Below are 22345 nucleotides of genomic sequence, written 5' to 3'. Positions count from 1 at the left end.
TATCTTGTTGAAGCCTCAAAACCATCTTAGGATATAGGAATCATTATCTGATTTTACATGTGAGAAAACTGAGGCTCAAGAATTTTAAGTCGCTTGCCTCAGTGAATAAATGAAAAATGGAAGAACTAGAATCCAGACCCAGGCCTGATTTATGTGCAAAGTATGACTTGTTTATAATAATTAAGTTTATAGAATTTTCAGAACATAATTATCACAAAAAGTGAAGTCTGCTGAGACCAAATAAGTTGATAGGAGCATAGAATACCTGTGACTGGTGGTATTCTTTGAAGATTGACTTTTGTAAAGATTGTCATCAAACTGTATGTTTTTCATCTGTAATTCATTTATCATGAGCTCAAAATGTCTATAGTCAGGTGACAGAATTTTAGTGGTAAAAGTTAAATTGGTCCAAAAGCCATCTAGAGATGTTGCAGACCAAAATGTGTCATTTCTGTCATTTACATAACAGTTTAGTTTGGTGTGTGTGTTTCAGGTTTGTGTTCCTGAAGTCCAGGTGCTTCATATTAGCCAGTATTCTAGAGATGACATTAACGGCAGAAAATGTTACCGAATGTAACCAAAATGTTAGTTAGCACTAGTAAACAGGTGGTGATTAATGAAGGCATTTGTCAAAAATATTTGTTAAATGACTGTGAGGTCCTTAGGCATTGGCATTTGAGATGTAAAATGAAAATTGGGCACATCATATCTGTTTTTCAAGAAGCAATAGATTGATAAATGTTATCCTGCCATTGTACTTTGGGTACGAAAAATGTGTCTCATTGATTCATTCAGCAAGTTTATTTACACACATATTTGCCTGCCATGCCCTATGCTATGCACAAGGGATACAACTGATGATCGATATTATGTATCACCCCTTAGAAAGGTTATAGTCTAAAGGTGGAAAGAAACAAATCAACTAAGAATACAAATATAACATTGGAACTGTGATTGCTGTGAAGAGGAGATACACAGTGCAATAAAAACCTAATGCCCCAGGAAGAATTTGTTCTAGTTTGGGAGGAGAGAAGGCTGCCTTGAGGATATGTTGCATCCCCAGAGATTTGACAGATAGGAAAGGTGAACTTAAGATAGGCAAAGAGTCATGAGAAGACCTTTGTAGGCACAGGGGACGTTGTAAGTATGAGGACAACCTGTTTGTCTTGAGCACAGAGTTGGGATAAGGCTGCAAAGGTGAAAGACCATATTAACGAGTTTTCTCTGTATCCTATAAAGAATGGGAGATCCTAAGAGATTTTTAATTATCTGAATATCCATTCATATTTATTCAACAGAGATCATTCAGTCTCCTACTTTGTTCTACATGTTATTCTTAAGGTTATAAATAAATTTAAAGAATCTTCATAGAAACAACCTAGCAGTGTTATTTTTAGTTTTAGAAAAACGAGAAGCTGATAAACAATCTTGTTTTCCTGTAAAGTTAAAATGAGACCAGCCTGGATACAACACAGTGAGACCCCAACTCTAGAAAAAAAAATTTTTTAATGAGCCGGATGGGATGGTATGCACCTGTAGTCCCAGCCACTTGAGAGGCTGAGGTGGGAGAATCACTTGTGTTTGAGAGGTCAAGGTTGCAGTGAGCCTTGATCACGCCACTGCACTCCAGCCTGGGCAACAGAAAGATACCCTATCTAAAAAAAAAGAAAGAAAGAAAGAAAGCATGGTTCCTACTTGTCTTTACTTTTTATATTTTATTTTATTTTATTTTACTAATTAATTAATTTATTTATTTTTTTCCAGAGAGGGTCTTGCTCCGTCACCCAGGCTTGAGTGCAATGATGTGATCTCAGCTCACTATAGCCTCTGCCTTCCTGGCTCAAGCGATCCACCCACTTCAGCCTTCCAAGTAACTGGCACTACAGGCATGTGCCATGCCCAGCTAGTTTTTGTATTTCCCACTTGTCTTTGGAAGAAGTTGTTCATTAGTTATAGAAAAGTAAAATAAAGTAGAATTTGAACTTCGTTTTGTTTACTTCATAATCCCCAGAATTCTGCTTCCTTTCCCATAGATTATCTCAGTGTACAGTTGTTCATTTGTATCATTAAAGCGCCATTAATATTTTAATTCTTTTGGGAGGTTTACTAGCTATTTTGGTTAAGCAAATCTATTTAACTTCTATGTCATGTGCTAAAAGTATTTAAGAATCTAGGTACTTACCAGTTTGGGTGGGAGAAAAAGTACATTTTTCAAAATGGAAACTAGGATGTCAGGGATTAATTTGGTACCTTCTAAACTGAAGAAGGAGTCAAATTTTAGACTCTGTTTTGTTTCCAGAAATGTTGATTTATGGATTTTGAAAAGTGAGGACAATAGAAATAGGTGGCAAATTATGGCCATGTTTGTTAGGATTCCTCCCCTCCAGGGTTTTAGCGATGTTGATAAGAAATTATATTCTGCTTTTTCAGTTGTTTTCCATTTTAGTAGGTATCTTGCAATAACATCTTACAAAAAAGTCAGGAACCATGAAAGAAGGACTTACCAGTTAGTAAACTGAATATTACTGCTTTTAATTTAGTTTTTCAGTCATTTCAAAAAGATAGACAACATAATTTGTAATACATTTTGAACTGCAGATATATCTCTAGCGTAATAGAATATACATATTCTGTTTTCCAGCTGAATGTAAGTTGCTTAAGGTGTTTTTTTGTTGTTGTTGTTATTTATAGTATTTTTCCTTAATATTATTTTGTTTTAGTTTTTAATCATGGTAAAATAAATATAACATAAAATTTATAATTTTAACCATTTTCAGTAGTGTTAATTATGTTCACATTGTTGTACATTCATTCTCCAAAACCCTTTTCTTCTTGCAAAACAAACTCTATACCCATTAAACAACTCTGTTTCCCCATTCTACTTTATGGATTTGACTTCCATATGTACCTCATACAAGAGGAATCATACACAATTGCCTTTTTGTGACAGGCTTATTTCACATAGCATGATGTCCTCATTGTTTACCTATATTGTATTATGTGTCAGAATGTCCTTTTTTTTGGCTGGGTGTGGTGGCTTGCACATGTAATCTCAGCACTTTGGAAGACTGAGGCAGGTGGTTTGCTTGAGCCCAGGAGTTCGAGACCAGCCTGGACAACATGGTGAAACCCTGTCTTCTATAAATATGCGTGTGTGTGTGTGTGTGTAATTTCCTCTTTTTAAAGGCTTAATAATATCCCATTGTATATACATACCACATTTTGCTTATCCATTCATCTGCTGGAATTGCTTCCACCTTTGGGCTATTGTGAATAATGCTGCCATGAACAGAGGTGTATTAGCATTCTCCAGAGAAACAGAACCATGGTGGTGGTGGTGGTGGTGGTGGTGGTGGTAGTGTGTGTGTTGTCTAGAGAGAGATTTATTTTAATGAATTGGCTTACCTGGTTTTGGCAGCTCTTCCTTGAGTCTACAGCCTACCCCATCAGACCCTGGACTCACCAAGCCAGGGTGATTGGGTGGGCTGTCAGCTCAAGGAAGAGTTGCAGTTGAGTCCAAAGGCAGTCTGTTGGCTGAATTTCTTGCTCAAGGGAGGTAAGTCTCTTTCTGTAAGACCTTCAACTGAATAGATGAGGCTCACCTACACTGTGGAGGGTAATCTGCTTTACTCAGAATCTACCAATTTAAATGTTAACCTCAGCCGAAAAACATATATATATATATACACACACACACACACATACACATATATATATATGTGCATCCAGAAGAATATTTGAACAAATATCTGGGCATCGTGGGTTGAGTTGACATGTAAATGTTGAAATGGGTGTACACCCTGTTTTCAGTTCTTTGGGGTATTTACCCAGAAGTGGATATTCCTATCATAAGATAATTTTATTTTTATTTTCTTGAGGAACAGCCATACTGTTTTCCATAGTAGCTGTACCACTTTACATCCTCACCAGCAGTGCACAAGGGTTTCAGTTTTTCACATGTTCGCCAATATTTATTATTTTCTGTTTTTCATACTAGCTATCCTAATGCATGTGGGGTGTAATCACTAATGAATAGTGCTCAGCATCTTTTCATGTGCTTGTTTATCATCCTTGGAGAAATGTCTATTCAAGTCCTTTGCCCATTTTTGAATTGGGTTTGGGTATTTTTTTGATGAGTTGTAGGGTTTAATTTGTTCTTTTTTTTGAGACAGAGTCTCGTTCTGTCGCCTGGGCTGGAGTGCGGTGGCATGATCTTGGCTCACTGCAACCTCTGCCTCCCGGGTTCAAGTGATTCTCCTGCCTCAGCCTCCTGAGTAGCTGGGATTACAGGTGCCCACCAATATGCCCGACTGATTTTTGTATTTTTAGTAGAGATGGGGTTTCACCATGTTGGCCAGGCTGGTCTCAAACTCCTGGCCTCAAGTGATCTGCCTGCTTTGGCCTCCCAAAGTGCTGGGATTACAGGCATGAGCCACCGCACCCAGCCTAATTTATTCTTTTTTAATGGCTGCATTATGTTTAGTCTGTAGATGCACTGTAATTTGTTCAGTATTCGCTATCAAGTTTTTTTTTCTAGTTTTTACCGTTATAAACAGTACTACAGCAAATGGCATTATATATGTATTTTTTTTTAGGTATGGAATAGATACCCAAGAATGAGTTTTTGCATCAAAAGGTAGAGATTTAAAAAACAGTTGCCAGCTTACTTTTCAAAAATGTGTTAGTTTAAATTTTCACCAACAGTATATGAGAACATGCTTCTCCCCTTACATCTCCACCAGCAATAGGGCATTATAACTCTGATTTTTAGTAATATTGTGGGTATAGAGAGAGATTTTTACTTCAACTAATAATTCACACTTAGTAAGTTTATAAATCTGTTTATCTTTGTTGACCATTTGGACTTGGTTTTCTGTAAATTGCGTTCTATTTTGTTTTGCCTATTTTTTCTTCTTGTTATCTTTTTGTTTTATAAAATAATTTTTATATATATTACATTTTTACTGTCAAACACATTGCAAAATATCATAACTATAATTCATCTTGATTTTTGTGGTATCTTTATGTAAAAATAAATCTTTATATATCAAATATGCCCTTCTTTTTCTTAGAAGTATATGGATTTCTTTCTTTGTTAAAAAGGCCCCTTAGCCAGGCATGGTGGCACATACCTGTAGTCCCAGCTATTCAGGATTCTGTGGTAGGAGTATTACTTGAACCTGGGAGGTTGAGGCTGCAGTGAGCCATGATCATGCCATTACACTCCAACTTGGTCAACAGAGCAAGACCCCATCTCAAAAAAAAAAAAAGGTTCTTTCCCACAATGTATTGTGTGAGATAGGTGTCTACGAGACAGCTTATCATTTATTATATACACTAAGGGTTGGCAAACTTTCTTCAAGGGCCAGATCGTAGGTATTTTCAGCTTTGTAGACAAGATGGTCTCTGTTGAAACTGTGTGATTCTGTAACATGAAAATATTTATAGACAGTTTACAAATGATAGGCTTGGCTTTGTCCCAGTAAAACTTTATTTGCAAAAATAGGCAGAGGCCACAATTTGGCCAGTGGGCCATAGTTTACTGACTCGTGATCTAAGCTGTCCTTTTCCCGCTGGATGAATATGCCACCCCTGCTTTATAGTAAAGTAGTTGGACTACTAGAATCTAATTCTGGATTCTTTATTCATTCCATCAGTATATGTATTTTCTTATGCCAGTAATATTTTATTTAATTTTAGCATTCTGATATCTGTTGGAGCAATTCATTCCTTCTCCTTTTTTCATACTTTTCATGGTTATTCTCAGTCATTAATTTTTCATGACTTTTAAAATTACTTATTCAGTTCCCCATAGTGTCCTGTCTGATTAGAGGTGGAAATACATTAAATTTTGATTTAAATTTTGTTATAATTCACTTTCTTATAGTATAAAGTCTTCCCAGACATGATATTTCTTTTTATTCAGATTTCGTTTTATGTTCTGCATAGATTTTAAGGTTTTCTTCAAATAGACCATTTTTCTTTTTAATTTATTTCCAGGTGTTATGTAGATTTTGTTTTTCTTTATTTTGTTTCCATTTCTAGTTATTTATGGCATTGGAAAAACAAAGAAAAATCTCATCCTACTGTGTTTTTACAAACTTTTTTTTCCTTGCTTTATTGCATTGCTCTTATACTATTGCATTACCAAGACTGTTCTGAATAATGATGGTTCTAGTAGACTTTTCTGTGTTTGTTTTCTGGTATTAATTGATACGGTTTACGTGTTTCATCAGTTAGAATTATAACGTAGTCTTTATCAGATCTAAGTGATTTCCTTCTAGAGTTTTTAATTAGAAATGATACTAAGTCATTTGCTAGTTTGATGAAGTTACTGGATCCCCCCCAACCACTTTTTTTTATCCTTTTAAATTTGGTACTTCTGTGTTTTCATTCCATAACGTTGACCTTCCCTTTTCCTGAGACTCATTATCAGGTTATTAAAAAATACTACCCATTTTACTCATCAAGAGCCTTTATTGTTTCCCCCCATTTCAAAGATACTTATTTAGCATTTGTATTTTATATTCCAGATATTTTCTCAGTATCAAAGGAATCAATATCTGGCAGGGCTCTTGGTAGAATTCTCTTTGTTCCCTGGTCTTCTATCTGTCTGCCTCAGGAATAGAAAGGATTCAGCCTTTCATTCAGCTTTTTATTTTCGTATGGCTGCTAGTTCCTCCCAGGGAAGAAAACATTGCAGAGGTTCTAGCTTTCTCCATGTACGCCCTTCCCCAACCTCAGCAGCTGCTTAGCTCAGGAGAGCTGGTGTGTTAATAGGAGATGGAATTTGGAGGAAAGGGGAGAGACGGATGGATTAACTCCCAGAATCCCATCCAAGTATAGTTGTTAATATGTTCTTTTTCATTTAGAGATTTATATTACAGTAATATTTGGGGTAAGGTATCTTTAATACTTAATTCACGCCCTAGTTATGGCAGTAGCATGCTAAGATACATGTTGAGAATCTGTGCTTAAAAGTATGATTTGTTCACTTGAACCTGGGAGGTGGAGGTGGAGGTTGTGGTAAGCCAAGATCACGCCACTGCACTCCAGCCTGGGTTACAGAGCAAGACTCCGTGTCACAAAAATAAAAAATAAAAATAAATAAAATTTTTAAAAATATGATTTTTATCTCATATGTAAAGACAAAGTATGGAATGGATGCTTAGTGCTTAAAAGGACTTCACTTCTGATTCAAGTAAAGACAAAAGTTACAAGAAGATAAATACTGGTATGTTAAAGACAGATCACTCATACATCTTTTTGTAATGATAGTAATCTAAGGTCAGTATATGAAGTTAATGTCATTTCTTCCCAGAATACTTTAAATATTGGTTAAATACCCAAGGAGAAGTGTTCTTTAGTAAATGTAGAGAAGCTAAGGCTCTGTACTGTGCTTCTGTCTTTATGCTCCTCGCAATGCCTCTCACAAAATAGGGACTGTGTATAAATACATAAACTATATGAACAAACTAAGGAAATCCTAACCAACTATATAAGCGGTGATTATTTGGGGCTCATAATATGATGTACTGTAATGTTTATATCATACATTCTTTTTGTGGCATTCTGGACTGGTTCAGTTAGGCAATAATTGTTATTTTCTACTATTGCTCTAAAGTTGTACAACAGTATTATGGGATGTAGAGTAATTTTAAAAATCTGTATTATAGCACTGTATATCTTGTAAAATACCTTTACACTACCTTGTTTGACTTTCATAACACTTCTGTGGGGTAGACAAGGCAAGTATTATTTCTTAAGATGGAGGTCAATGACCAGACAAAGGAGAGCCAGCCAGTAAGCAGTGGAACAAGGACTAAAGTACAAATCTGCTTCAAAATAGTATATGCTGCATGTGCATATTATAAAGAAATATCTTTTTTGCAAGAAGATGAATATGTTTATTGAGGTTTTAGCAGTTGCATATGAGATATTTCATGGGCATGGGTTGGTTCAATTAATGAAAATGTCATTGGAGCATTGTGTGATTTGAATTTTAAAGGATTAAAGAAATAGAGCCCAGCTTTCTTTTCTTTTATTGGGTTTAGTTTTGCTTTTATTTAAAATTTTCTTTTTATGTAATGTATTTCATTAACTTTCAAATTATGTTTTAAAATTAGTTGGAATCTTAATTATTTAAAAAATTAAATTTGCCCAATTTACCAAAGTAGAACAGTAGGACTATTGCAGGTACAGTGGATGTGGAGTAGAACATAAAGATATATTAATAATTTGAGAATTCTTCAAACCAAAGGCTCAAGGATTAGTTTTCTTAGATTTGTGGGTCAAAAAATTAATATATGTTTATATGTGTGTGTAGATGTACATGCATGTACATGTATGTGCATGCATACATAACATATTAATTGAATTCATGCTTTGGGTAAGCAGAGTTCTATGTGCTTGTGATACTCATTAGTGAAATAAGCACTGTGTTTACTTTCATGGGGATTATAATAATAGACTAAGCAAACCAGACATACACAGAGTAAAGCAACTTATACAAAAAATGTCCCCACTGTGTTTAATTTTTCATTCCAAGACTGTAGTTTATTCACTTGCGGGGAATAGGCTTACTACCTGAAGTTCAGGAAAGCATCTTTAGTTACAAATTTCAGTTAACTATTTCGCAAAAGATATAGGAATGGCTAATAAGCACATGAAAAGATACACAATATTGTTACTCATCAGGAAAATGAAAATAACAGTGAGATACTGCCTCACATTCCCTAGATTGGATAAATTAAAAAAGTTGACAGTACTAAAAAGATTAACAAAGTACTAAAAAGGCTATGGAGCAAATGTAACTCTCATACATTATTAGTAGGAGTGTAAAATGGTAGAAATCACTTTAGACAAGAGTTTACCAGTTTCTTTTAAAATTAAACATATACTTTCTGATCCAACAGTTCCAACAGCTCCACTCAAGAAAAATGAAAATGTATGTCCGCGAGAACATTGTACACAAGTTTTCATAGCAGAATTATTCATAATATCCATCATAATAGCTCAGATGTCTGTCAGCAGGTAAATGAATAAACAATTGCATTACATTCCTAAAACAGCATACTATTCAGGATTAAAGGGAACGATACATGCAACAGTATGGATAAATGTTGCAGAACAGTGTTTTACATTGAATCAAAAGAGCCAATACAAAGAGAATATACTCTATGATTCTGTTTTTAAGACGTTCTAGAACAGACAAAGCTAATATGTAGTGACAAAAAAAATGATTCTTCTGAGGCCCAGGTCTGGGCCAGATCAGGAGGGTGGAGTAGAGATGGACCCAACCAGTAAGGGACAAGAAGGAACTTTAGGGCATGATGGAAATGTCCAATATCTCGTTGAAGGGGTCCTCTTGAAACTGTAACACTGTTACAGTTTGAACTATATACTTAAAATGTATTCATTTTATTGTATTAATTTATTCTTCAATGAAGCTTTTTTTTTTTTTTTTTTTGCCGTTGCAAGATTTAATAGAGTGAAAACAGAGCTCCCATACAAAGGGAGGGGACCCAAAGAAGGTAGCCGTTACTGGCTCGAATGCCTGAGTTTATATCCCGATCATTGTCTCTCCCGCTGTGCTCTCGGCGATAGATGATTGGCTATTTCTTTACCTCCTCTTTTTGCCTAATTAGCATTTTAGTGAGCCTTCTTTACTACCCGATTGGTCCGGTGTGAGCTAAGTTGCAAGCCCAGTGTTTAAAGGTGGGTGCGGTCTCCTCCCCAGCTAGGCTTAGGGATTCTTAGTCGGCCTAGGAAATCCAGCTAGTCCTGTCTCTCAGTCCCCCCTCTCAACAGGAAAACCCAAGTGCTGTTGGGGAGGTTGGCCGACAACCGCTGTAACTGCTTCCTGCTGAACTGGGGCATAGTAGGGGTCGTGCAGTTGAGATTTCCTCAGGAGGGGTGCCTTCGATGTCATTAACATCAGAGCATGAACTAGCAGGCCGGTCCAGGGATCCGCGGTAGATCTTAGTCATGGACTGCATCTGGGGCTCCATTTGAAGAACATTTGTAGTTTTATAGCTTCGATTCTGGAAGAGACAAACTTAGCAAGGAGGTTAAAGATACAGGGTCCAAAGAGGAGTAACAATATTATAACTGCTAGAGGTCCTAAGAAGGGGAGAATCCAGGGCATCCACTGGCTGAGGAGGCCCCAGGGTCTGGTATTTTGAAGTTCCTCTGCTCTACATTGTATTCGATCTCGAATTTAAGTTTCTCGGTGAAGATTCCAGATCGATTAACATAATAACAACATTCTTCCCCTACAAATAAACAGGTTCCCCCTCTTTCAGAGGTTAGCAAGTCTGAAGCTCTTCAATTTTGAAGGACTACTACTGCCAGGAAGTTAAGTTGATCTTGCAAGGTTGACCAGGGAGTCGGCGACTTGTTCCATGTCACCATTTAGTTCTTAAGGTAGTTTGTAGTAGAACTGAGTAGAGGTTGTGATACCACCAGTGCCAGTACCTAGTCCACCTAGCACTCCTGCTCCGATAACAAAAGGAAGAATGGGTACTCTTTCGTTGCGGGGCTTAGGTACAACATAATTGTATAAATCTTGTTCAGTGTAAACGGTTATAGGGGGCACTAAGAATGAGGGGAAGCACATAGATTCTGAAGAGCCATTCAAACGACAATAGGCTAAGGTACCACAGACAAAAAATATCCCTGAGGGTAGGCAGACCATTTATGTGGGAGGAATTACCCACCTGATGCATTGGGAGTTGGTTGTGTCTATTGTATTGCTAAATTTTACACAGGTGACGTTTGAGGTATGGGTTATTTCCAGATTGGAAACAAGAGGTCCTACTAAAACAGAAGTGGTGTTTATTTCTGTCCTGAAGTTGTTCCATTGTTCAGGTACAGGAATTGAAATGTAGGCCTGAAGTGCAGGGGGAGGCACATCCAACAGTTAGTAGGGTTTTGGGGCGAGACCTCATCGAGCCCAGTGAGGGTGGTATTAAATAGGCTTACCAGGCGAGTATGGGTACGGAGGGTTTCATGTTGTTTTGAGAGATCTAGTCCTTTGTAGGGGTTAGGGGTACCATGTACTCAGGTCAGTTGGGAGATTACTTCCTTTACGTGTTTTTCTCTTGCCTGATCTTGAACTCCACCCCCATCAGACATACTGGTATGGGTGAAGTAAGTCCAACAGATAGTGGCTCCAAGCCCCCAGGACAACTAGGATTAATCATTTTCCTTGTCCAATAATGAGTATTTGCATGCATGCAAGGAGTGGCAGAGGCATAGCAGTTGCGGGGCATATGGGTGTGTACAGTGAAGTTGGGGTTTCCCTTAGATAAACTCCTATGCGATGGGGCATTAATATTTCCGGGAAGCCACATTCTCCATAGAAGCTCTTGGTAAGGGGAGCTACTGGTTGTACAGCGGCATGGAGGGGGTGCAGTGGGAGTGAAAGGGAGTAAGAGAACAATAAAGAGAAAAATATGGTAAGGGAGGGCCACGGGGATTTACAATTTTAGTTACTTTCCTCATGATTGTCTGACAGCCACAAGTCTCCTTTAGCAGTGAGTATGCCATTCACATCATGAGATGTCCACACGGTAAGATCTCTTCCTTGTATTATTTTAACTACTTCAGATACTAAGACTGCTACTGCCGCCACTACCCTTAAACGAGGCCAACCCTTTGCCACTGTGTCAATTTCCTTACTCAGGTATGCCACAGGTTGCAAGCTTATCGACCTGTGTAAGGACTCCTAGAGCTATTCCTGTTTTTTCTGTGACATATAAAGTCTTACCCCGTTGGCAAGCTAAACACTGGGACTTGGGTTAGGGCCTGGAAAGCCGCTTCTGCTTCAGGTGTCCATCTTACTAAATGGGTATTGGCTTTCTGAGTTTCCTTAGTGTATATAATAGTCTGGCTATGTCACCTTACCTGGGAATCCATATTCGGCAGAAACCTGTTATGCCAAGGAATCCTCTTAGTTGCTTTAGGGTTTTGGGATGAGGATAAGCCAGAATAGGCTGGGTACATTCATCACTGAGGGCCCTGGTGCCTTTGGATAATTTTAGCCCTAAGTATTTAACCCGCTGTGAGCAGAGCTGAGCCTTTGGTTTGGAAGCCTTGTAGCCACAGGTAGCCAGGAAATTTAAGAGCGCTTGGGTGGCTTGATGGCACAAGGTTTCTGAACGGGCAGCTAGAAGTAAATCATCCATGTACCAAAGGACAAGAGTGTCCAGGTATGAGAACTGGCTCAAGTCTTGGGCTAATGCCTGGCCAAATAGATGGGGGCTATCTCTGAACCTTTGGGGTAAAACAGTCCAGGTGAGTTGAGACATTGGGTTCGAAGGATCTTCAAAGGCAAACAAGCATTGAGAGTCAGGATGTATAGGGATGCAGAAAAAGGCATCCTTAAGATCCAGGACTGTAAAGCACTCTGCTTCCTCTGGCATTTGGGAAAGCAGAGTATAAGAATTAGGTACAGCTGGGTATAGAGGGACAGTGACCTCATTGATAATCCTGAGATCTTACACTAACCTCCACTGTCCATTGGGTTTCTGTACTCATAAAATTGGAGTATTGCAGGGGCTATTGCATGCTTTTACTAGGCCTTGGGCTTTTAGGTCCTTAATCTTTTGGAGTCCTTGTTGGACCTCGGGTCTGAGGGGGTACTGCCTTTGATAGGGAAAGGCAGCGGAATCCTTTAGTTTAACTTGAACAGGATGGGCATTCTTTGCTCATCCATATTGTCCTTCTGTTGCCCGGACTTCAGGATTAAGTCCTTTCTCAAGCAGGGGACAACAAACGGGTGCTCTCCTATGTTCAGGTGTATAATGGCCCCTGCTTTTGCTAGAATGTCTTTAGTGGGGCTTTCAGGCATAATTAGAAAAGCATGTGAAAAGAGTAAAGTTCCCCAGTCACAACTTAGTGGCTGGGAGAAGTATGTAGTGACTGGCTGTCCTAGGACCCCTCGGATAGTGACAGATCTGGAGGGCAGTTGTCTGGGACAGGAGAATAAGATGGAGAAGGCCGTGCCAGTGTCCAGGAGACAGTTAATCTCCTGGCCCTCAGTGGTCAAGCTTACATGGGGCTTCGTGAAGGTGATGGCATGGGCTGGCACTTGCCCCAGGCACCCTCAGTCCTGGGGCTGGATCATCTGGTTAGTGTTTTCTGACTCAAAGGACCTTCGTTCCCTGGGGCAGTGGGCCTTCCAGTGATTCCCTTGATGTAAGGGGTGTAGACGAGGTAGTGGCTTATTTCTATTTGGACAATCTTTTTTAAAGTGTCCTTGTAGACCTCACAGGAAGCAAGCCCTATTAGGCATTCAGTTTGCCCAGCTTTTCCCTTTTCCAGAGCCTCCAAAGTCAGCTTGCTGAGGGCCATGAGTAAAGCGGTGGCTTTTTTTTTTTGAGACGGAGTCTCACTCTGTCGCGCGGTGGCCTTTTCTTTATCCTGTTTGTCCCATTCCGCCTGCTCCTCCTGATCTCTATTATAAAAAACCGAGGTTGTCAAGTTCAATAGGGTTTCTAAGTTTTGCTCTGGGCCTAAGGCAGAGTTTTGAAGTTTTTTTCTAATGTCTGCAGCTGACTGACTGATAAACTTATCCTTTGAGATTAGTTGGCCTTCAATAGAGTCAGGCGATAGAGACATATGCTTCCTCAATGCCTCCCTTAGTCTCTCCAGAAAGGTGGTAGGATTTTCTTCCTTTCCCTGTGTTATAGTGGACATCATTGAATAATTCATAGACTTCCTCCTAGTTTTCCTTAGTCCTTCCACTCAAGTTAGCAAATGTCTGTGGCACCAATCTCCATCTTCTGATGCTGTGTCCCAGTGAGGGTCTACACTGGGAACTGCCTGTTGGCCTGTGGGGAATCGTTCTCTTTCCTCTGTTGTCATCCTATCATTGACCTGACTGAGATACCAGAGATCGCCAAACTCGGGCTGCAGTTATGGCAGGACTTCTCTCATTTAGGGTTAGTGTCTGATTTAGCAGTAACATTATATCTGTCCGTGTCAGATCAAAGGATTGTCCTAACCTTTGTAAAACATCAGTATAGCCATCTGGGTTATCTGAGAGTTTACCTAGGTCTATTTTAATTTGCTTTAAGTCTGAGAGAGAAGAAGGTACATGCACTCTGACTGGGCCGAATTCTCCTCCTCCCACTGTTTGGAGGGGGCATAATCAGGGGATATTGGCACTCTTTAGTTCATTCTTTACCCCTTTGTCTATCTCCTTTTGGACCGTTTCGGTTGAAGGGGGTCCTTATTAGTTGGGGAAGGAGTCCGGGGGACACTGGGGTAGGGAGGTGGACTCTGAGGGCTTCCTGTAGGGCATAAATCACACTTTTTACATAATTGCAAGTTGTCTCTTAATGAAAAGAAAGTTTGTACATATGGCACTTCACTCCATCTGACTTCTTTTCTACAAAAGAGGTCTAGCTGTAAGATGGTGTTACAATTTATACTTCCCTCAGGGGGCCAGGTTTCTCCCCCTTGAAGAGGATATTGTGGCCAGGCGGTACTGCAGAAGAATGTAAGTCATTTTTTTCTTAGCATCTGAGAGTCAAATTGGTCCCAGTTCTCCAGAATACATCTTAGGGGCGTTTTTACCTTGGGGGGAACATTTCCCATCTGAAGAAAGAACATAGGGATGCCAGCACCCCAGTCATTTTCCAATGAATATTAGTCCTACAGCGTCCTCTGTGGTCCTAATGCTTATTCCTTTCCAGGGTGTGTAACCACCCAAGGACGACCTCTGCTTATCGGATTAGTTACGCTCACCGATGTAGCACTCCTCACCCCCTTTCCCGCCTTTCTTGACCACAAAGAAAGGGGTCTGGGCTGCTGGATTCTAGTGGTCCTTTACCAGTATTCCTAACATTGCCTTTGTGCTGAGGGGTGAGTCCTAGAGCTGGGCTGGGTCCCTGAGTATTTCATGGCAACCCAGCTGCCCCATCAAGATGCATTTCCATAAACAACAGTTCCTATGCAAATTCATTTCAGAGAGGGTGTAGGTAACCTTTTGAGTCAGGATTGAGACTGTAAGTACTTTACAGTCTCTTTTTGATTCTGTAAGTACTTTAAGGCTTGGCTGACTGCAAACGGCCCGCAGATTTGAGAAGACCAATTATTAGTCAATTTTTCTAACTCTGCTTCCACAGGAGTCTCCCTATCAATTACTGAATACCCATTGTGGTTTTTACCTCAATCATCTGGGAGGAACCATCTATTGTCCTGTCCTGAAGGGAGTTCCTCCTAGGTCTGGTCGGACCTTTGTATGGTAATTAAGATTTAAATCCCCTGTAAGGAAATCTGCTGGGTTAAGGGAATTATCAGTGGTTAGTGTTAAATTACCTTTTTCTAACAGACTAGCCCCATACTTTAAGATTTTTGAGTTAGTAAGCTACCTTTTTGCTTTTTTGACTTAGAATAATTCTGAACTGGTGAGGTGTGCTTACAATGAGGTTTTGTCTAAAAGTTACTTTTCTACTTTTTTCTGTTAGCAAAGCAGTTGCTGCTACAGATTGAATGCATTTGGGCCATCCGTGGGTCACTGGGTTAAGGATTTTTGATAGGAAGGCTATGGGTTGTCAGTGGTCTCAGTGTTTTCAGTCTATGCGCTTGTTTACACTGACAACAAGGTAATATTAGAGTGTTATAGGGTCAGGGAGAAGACCGTCAATTATCACTTATAGGTTTTAAATTTACCCTGACTTTTAAAGGAATAGGGCACACTGTTTTGGTTTTTTTTGTTTTTTTTTTTTTACTATTTCTATCTTTTTCTTTCTCTGACTCCCTCTTTGTCTCTCTGCCTGTTTCTCCTCTTTGTCTCTCTCCTCCTCTCTGTCGGTCTCTCCTCTGGCTATCTCTCTGTCTCTGTCTCTCTCTGTCTCTCTCTCTTTCCTCTCTTAGCCATTTACAAACTTGGGACCCTGGCAAGGGTGGTGGGGAACAGGTCCCATGTAACTGCCCATGTCGAGAGCTGTATACCTAAATCAGGAGGGACACCAGAGACGAGACTCCCTGGGTTTATAGCCTAGATGCCTAAGGATGCAGCACAGAGCTTCCTTGGATCCCTTTGGAGATAAAACTTGCTAGAGGAAATGAAAGTCTGAACCATTAATACCTAGGAGGCAGGGATCCGAGGAAGTAGATTCAGAGGTAAGGAGAATTTTGGGGCTACACTTTCAAGATTGTCGTGGTCAGGACCCAGGAGGTATGGGTCAGAAGGAAAGGTAGGGCGCACACATGGGCGACTGTTGAGCAGAGACTTCTGGCTGCACCATGATCTCAACTGGCTAATGCCAGCAGTTTGGGATGACAGCTTTCTGCCTCTAGTCGGCCCTCGGCATCCCCAGGAAAATTGAAAGTGGAAGCTGGCTTCAGGCAGACCAACGTTCCCAACCCAGAAGGGTTGGGGGTTGTTAGAAAGCCCTTCCCCAGATAGCCTCACACCTGAGTCGACTTTTCTGGTGGCCACACTAATCGTTTTTAAACGGCTGACAGGTGCCCGGTATTTTCCTCCAATTCTAAGGAAGGATAGGACAGAATAACAAGTGAAAGTGGTCCAATATTACTCACCACTTTGGAGATCCCTTCATGGTTGTGGGTTCAGGTCCCTTTGTGGTTGCCAAATTGTTACCGGGGGTCCTTGCTCCCAGAGCTCCCAAGATGGTGGCGGGCCGCTTCTAAGATGGTGGCAAGTCTCATGTTCTCTGACCTGGGGTTCTTGGCCTCACAGATTCCAAGGAATGGAATCTTGGGCCATGCGGTGAGTGTTATAGCTCTATTAGAAGCCGTGGGTCACAGAAGAGAACCATGGAACCCAGTGACTAATGTTGAGCTTGATTAGGACGACCGGACACTTAGCCGTGCACGAACAATGGCATGGCTTTAGCCCAATCGGGAGGGGCAATGGGTGCCTCACTGGATCAAGAGCACAGCGGACACCCTGCCGGATCCAGAGGGATGGAAGTCAGCGGCGGGGTCTGCGACGGCGGCAAGCAGCAGTGGTGAATGGCGAGCAAAAGCTTAGCTCAAGCCGTAACAAACACAGACCAGAAGAGTGCAGTTGCAAGATATAATAGAGTGAAAACAGCTCCCTTACAAAGGGAGGGGACCCAAAGAGGGTAGCCCAATAAAGCTATTTTCTAGTAACCAAATCGTTTATGGACTGGGGAAACTCCTGAAAATGTTTTGTGGGATAATTGTACCCAAGCCGTAAAATAGTTGGTTTAAGCCCTTCCTTCTTGTTAGATTAGGTTCTTATGATATGCTTAGGTTCTGAGTTGTTTTGTTTCCCTGTTTGTTTTACCTTAAGCTTTTTTACAACTCATTGCTGCCTGGTTTGAGTTGGTTCCTTATTCCTTCTCCTTCAAGTTGAATTACAACTAGTAATTGTTTGCCTAATTTTACCTGATAAGATTTTATATCCTATTCTGTATTTCAGTCATCAGCTTGTGCTCATAGCTTGACAATAACCAGAATAGTGCAAGAACAGTGACAGTATTATGTGTAGTTATCAAACAAGGCTGTCTTTATTTTCTTATATTCCTAAATACTAAATTATTTTCTATGGTGTTGATCTACAGTCTTAAGTACCTTCAGAGCTTCAACGTACTGATCATTTTTTGAAGTGCAGCTCTTCTGCATGTAGTTCTTGGTTGACATTTTTTCTTTATAGAGACAGGGTCTGCACTGCAAGAGTGCAGTGGCACAGTCATAGCTCACTGCAACCTTCAACTCCTGGGCTCAAGTGATCTTTCCACCTTAGCCTCCTGAGTAGCTGGGACTACAGGTCCATACCACCACATTCAGCCAATCTTTTTATTCTTTGTAGAGACAGGGTCTCTTTCTGCTGCCCAGGCTGGTCTTCAACTCCTGGGCTCAAGAGATCCTCCCACCTTGGCCACCCAAAATACTGAGATTACAGGTGTCCACCAGCATTCCTGGCCCCCGACATTCTACTTCTTTCAGTGCTTTGATTATGTCATCTCATTGCCTATTGACAACATCATTTCTGATGAGAAATTTGTTATTAATCTGAAGATGTTTTGTACATAAGTCCCTTGCCCCTTTGAGAGTCTCTCTTTATATTTCAGTCATTTGATTATGATATGCCTAGGTGTGGATCTCTTTGCTTTTATTCTGTTTTAGAGTTTTTTTTTATCTTCTTGGATGTGTAGATTAATTTTGGGGGTCAAGTTTGGGAAGTTTGGGGTCATTATTTTTTCAGATATTCTGTCTGACCCTTTTTCTCCATCTTCTTCTGGGCCTCCCATTATGTGTATATTGGTATGCTTGATGGTGTCTCTTGAGTCTCTGAGCCTTCTTTCCTTCCTTCCTTCCTTCCTTCCTCCCTTCCTCCCTCTCTTTCTCGCAGTTGATCTATCTTTAGATTTGCTGATTCATTCTTCTGACTGCCCAAATCAGCTGTTGAGCCCCTCAAGTGAATTCAATTTTTGTACTTTTCAAGCTCCAGAATTTCTGTTTGGTACTTTTTTGTAACTCCTATTTATCTCTATAATTCCTATTTCTGTTTGGGAATGATACATACAACAACATGGATAAATCTCACACAACATCATGTTGAGTAAAAAGAGCCGATACAAAGAGAATATACTCTATGATTCTGTTTTTAAGAAGTTCAAGAACAGACAAAACTAATCTGTAGTGACAAAAAGTGATTCTTCTGAAGGATCAGAAAGATTGTTCTGATACTTTCCTGTAGTTCTTTAGATAATTTTTTTTTTTTTTTTTTAGTTCTTTGTTCTTATTTAAAATAACTCTCTTAAAGTCTTTGTCCAGTAAGTCCAGCATCTGGTCTTTTTCACTGCCAGTTTCTGCTGCTTTTTCTCCCCAATGTGTGACTTATACTGGTTTCTTTGCATGTCTTTGTAATTTTGTTGTTGTTGAGACCTGAATATTTTATATAGTATAACAGGATACCTCTGGAAACCAGATGCTTCCCCACTTTCCCAAGGTCTGTTTTTTTTGTTGTTGCTGTTGCTTGTTTAGTTTCTTTCCTGAACTAATTCTTTCAGGTTTTTATTTTTTATCACACTTGGCCCCTGAAGTTACTGCTTGGTGAATTTAGTGATCATCTGATGATAGAAGAGATTTTCTTGAATGCCTAGAACTAGTACATCTTCCAGTCTTTGCTAAGGACCTATGTGTGAACGCTGGGGCATTGCCTTCAATGATAAGGCAAGCAATTTATAACTGGATTTTACTTTTTTCTTGAACAGAGCCTCAGGGTTTCCCGTAGGTGAGAGTTTAGGGCCTTCATAGATGTTTTTTGACCGTGTACACAGCTCTATACATGTGTACAGCTTTCTGTATTATCAGAAATATGTTAGAACTTTTCAGACCCCCTTTGGATTTCTTATTTCCCAGGTTTTTCTTTTAATTTTTTGGTTAGCTTGTTTGGCTCATCTGTTATTGCTGTCTCATGGCAGATGTGATGTTTAACAATTGCCACTGATTTTTTTCCACAAACTCTTCTGGCGATAAAGTTGTTTGCACTGAGTGAGCTCTGAGTCAAGTCAAATAATGTCTTATGAGGGAGATTTTTCTAAGGAACTGGCAGATCAAATAATGACAGTTTTCTGAGAGTGGGGCTTTGAAAGACTTCAGAAAAAGTTTATTTTGAGAATTTTTGTGTTCTTGTTGCTTTTATGGAGGAGAGTATATTCAGGGTCCTCACTCTGCCATTACTGATGATATCACCACTTTAATGATTCAACTTCAAGTTTGGATAAATGGATTTTGTTGAAATTTGGGAAAGAGAATAAAAACTGAGGGTTTTTTAAGTTTTTAAAAATGTATTCTTTCTAATTATTTCTAAAATACAGAACTTCCAACTCAGTATATTGCTTAAGAACATGAGCCTTGCAATAGATGATCAATGATTGCTTTCTGTAAAAGTTACATATCCTTGATTATTTTAGAAATTTTTATCTACATAGGTTTTCCAATAAAGAACCTTGAAAAGTCTGAATGAGTTGAATCTTTGACATGCATCAGTATAGCAAGTGGTTAAGATTGAGAGCTTTTGATTTAGGCAGTTCTGAGTTTATATTCCAGGTAGCTATGTGATTTGGCTCATTCACCTTACATCTCTGGACCTCTATTTTATAATCTGTAAAATAGAGTTATTGCGAAGATTAGATGTAATACCTTTAATAAACTATTGTGCTTGGCACATAATAAATTAAATTGCAGATTATAGCTGGGATTATTAGATATTATTGACTTAAATCATTATAATTTTACTGTGAGTTATTTTAACAGCAAAGATGATGGCTTGTCATGCCTCCTGTATTCTTTTGTTTTATGACCAGCAGAACATATCTGGTGAAAGCTCACTTTTTTTTTCTGGCTTTTTTTTTTTTTTTTTTTTTTTTTGGAGACAGAGTTTCACTCTTGTTGCCCAGTCTGGGGTGCAATGGCGCAATCTCAGCTCACTGCAACCTCTGCCTCACGGGTTCAAGCGATTCTCCTACCTCAGCCTCCTGAGTAGTTGGGATTACAGGCATGCACCACCATACCTGGCTAATTTTGTATTCTTAGTAGAGACAGGGTTTCTCCATGTTGGTCAGGCTGGTCTCGAACTCTCGACCTCAGGTGATCTGCCCACCTAGGCCTCCCAAAGTGCTGGGATTACAGGCATGAGCCACGGCACCTAGTCGTGTTTCTGGTCTTAACATAGTTCCTCTTTATGAGGTTCTAACTGGTTCCACAAATCTTCCATTCACTACCAAATACATAATCTACTTCTTCTATTTCAGTGTCCAATTTCCTCTTTCTTTACTTTTCTTCAAGTTACCAGGCTCAATACTTTGGAATAACTCTTTTGATCACTTTTGTTGAGTTGCAGTTCTAATGGACCAGAACTGTCTTCATTTATTCCCTTCTTGCCATTTCACTGACTTAGCTCGTGGATCCTTTATCTCCTAGATGAACTATTTTAGTGGTTCTTAGATTTTTCTACCTGCTTTTTCTCCCTCCAGTCTGTTGAGTTTTACACTGATATTAATTTGATATTTCCTAAAATATAGCTAGACTGCAAGCAGATAACACTGCATGCTATTCCCCTAAATATCTTTGATCTTTTATTATCTTACGCTGTTAACTCCTGGGAATAGCCTTGGCTCCCAGAGTGCTTCTAAAGTTACCTCAAATGTCACCTTCCTCAAGAAGTCTTCCTTGATTTCTTCACATTTGCCCCAGCGCTTCATATCATATAGAGGTTCTTTCTCCAAAGTCTGTTTTTGAATCACTTGCTTCTACCTTTTGTTTTGACAAATGTAACTATGGAATATTAGAGCCATAGAGGCTGGAAGAATTAACTAATTTAACCTCCTCATTTTGGGAATAAGACAGCTTCCCCAAAACTGACTTGTACATTGTTCAGCTTATTGTTTGATGGCAGAGCCAAAAGTAGAACTTGGATCTTAGATCTTCAGCCTTGTTCTTTTTCTGTGGCAAACATAATATCATACAACATATCATGAGCTATTTTTAAATGTTGCACCATGTATGTAGTTTCTCTGTAAGCAGTAAACTATTCCTCAAGAACAAGGATTGTTTCATTTCTGTCTGTATCTCTGTAGATGGTTCTCATCATACAGACAGAGATGATGGTTTCCTCCTATAGTGAGTGCGTGAATGATAATCATCTGCTTTAGCATTAATATTGTTTATGTAAAACTTGAATCATATTTCCTACTTACACACCTTTTAAAAGAAATAGGTAAATTGAGGCCTGTAGGGGGCAGCCCAACACAGCAAGTTTTGATTGCCCTAAGCTATCTACTACTCTGAGATCTAGACTTAAGCAATTTAGGCTTAAATTGCTTCCTATGTGGATTTTTGAAAACTGAAAACAACTATTAATTATAACCTTGTTTGGCAGGTATATTTTTGCCCTTCCTCCTCCAGCTTTATTGGAATACTTTAAAATTACATTTCTATTTTCTAGGACTTTAGTTGCTTTTTCCAGCAGATATATTTTAAAACAATTGTCATGTTATAAGAGTAGGAACTATTTGATGCAGATGATTTGCCATTTTGTTTTTAAAACATAAGATGAGAGCAAAAGTTATTTATTAGAACGTTTTTAAAAATTGCTTTATTTGTTAACTTCAAAATAACACAGATCATCTGATGGCATATTATTTGAGTTATTTATAGCTGGGGAAATTAAAATATGCAAAGTGTCATCCCAAACTGCTAAAGTTATTATTAAATGAAATCAACATTTTCTCATTACTAATTTATTTACTAAGCTAGGTCATTGTTTTATTCAGTATTTTTAAGATTAAAAAATATTGGTAGCAATGAAAGCAAAGTATAGATGAATAATAATAGC

The 22345-nt window shown here is 39.2% G+C and overlaps 1 protein-coding gene and 1 long non-coding RNA gene across 5 annotated transcripts in view; one reads left to right on the top strand and one right to left on the bottom strand.

Annotated features, from left to right (window-relative positions):
* LOC108585540 overlaps positions 1-16634 on the bottom strand; it is a 47306-nt gene extending 30672 nt beyond the window's left edge. The window contains exon 1 of the long non-coding RNA XR_004184373.1: positions 16555-16634. This is a non-coding gene — a long non-coding RNA (uncharacterized LOC108585540). The remainder of the gene's footprint in view (positions 1-16554) is intronic.
* Positions 1-22345, top strand: part of ATG5 (autophagy related 5) — a 135727-nt gene that overhangs the window by 74423 nt on the left and 38959 nt on the right. The gene's annotated exons all lie outside the window — the stretch shown is intronic.

Source organism: Papio anubis, chromosome 6 (assembly GCF_008728515.1).
Source record: "Papio anubis isolate 15944 chromosome 6, Panubis1.0, whole genome shotgun sequence".
Classification (NCBI taxonomy): Eukaryota; Metazoa; Chordata; class Mammalia; order Primates; family Cercopithecidae; genus Papio; species Papio anubis.
The sequence above is the reverse complement of the archived record's forward strand: the minus strand, read 5'-3'. Positions and strand labels throughout refer to the sequence as shown.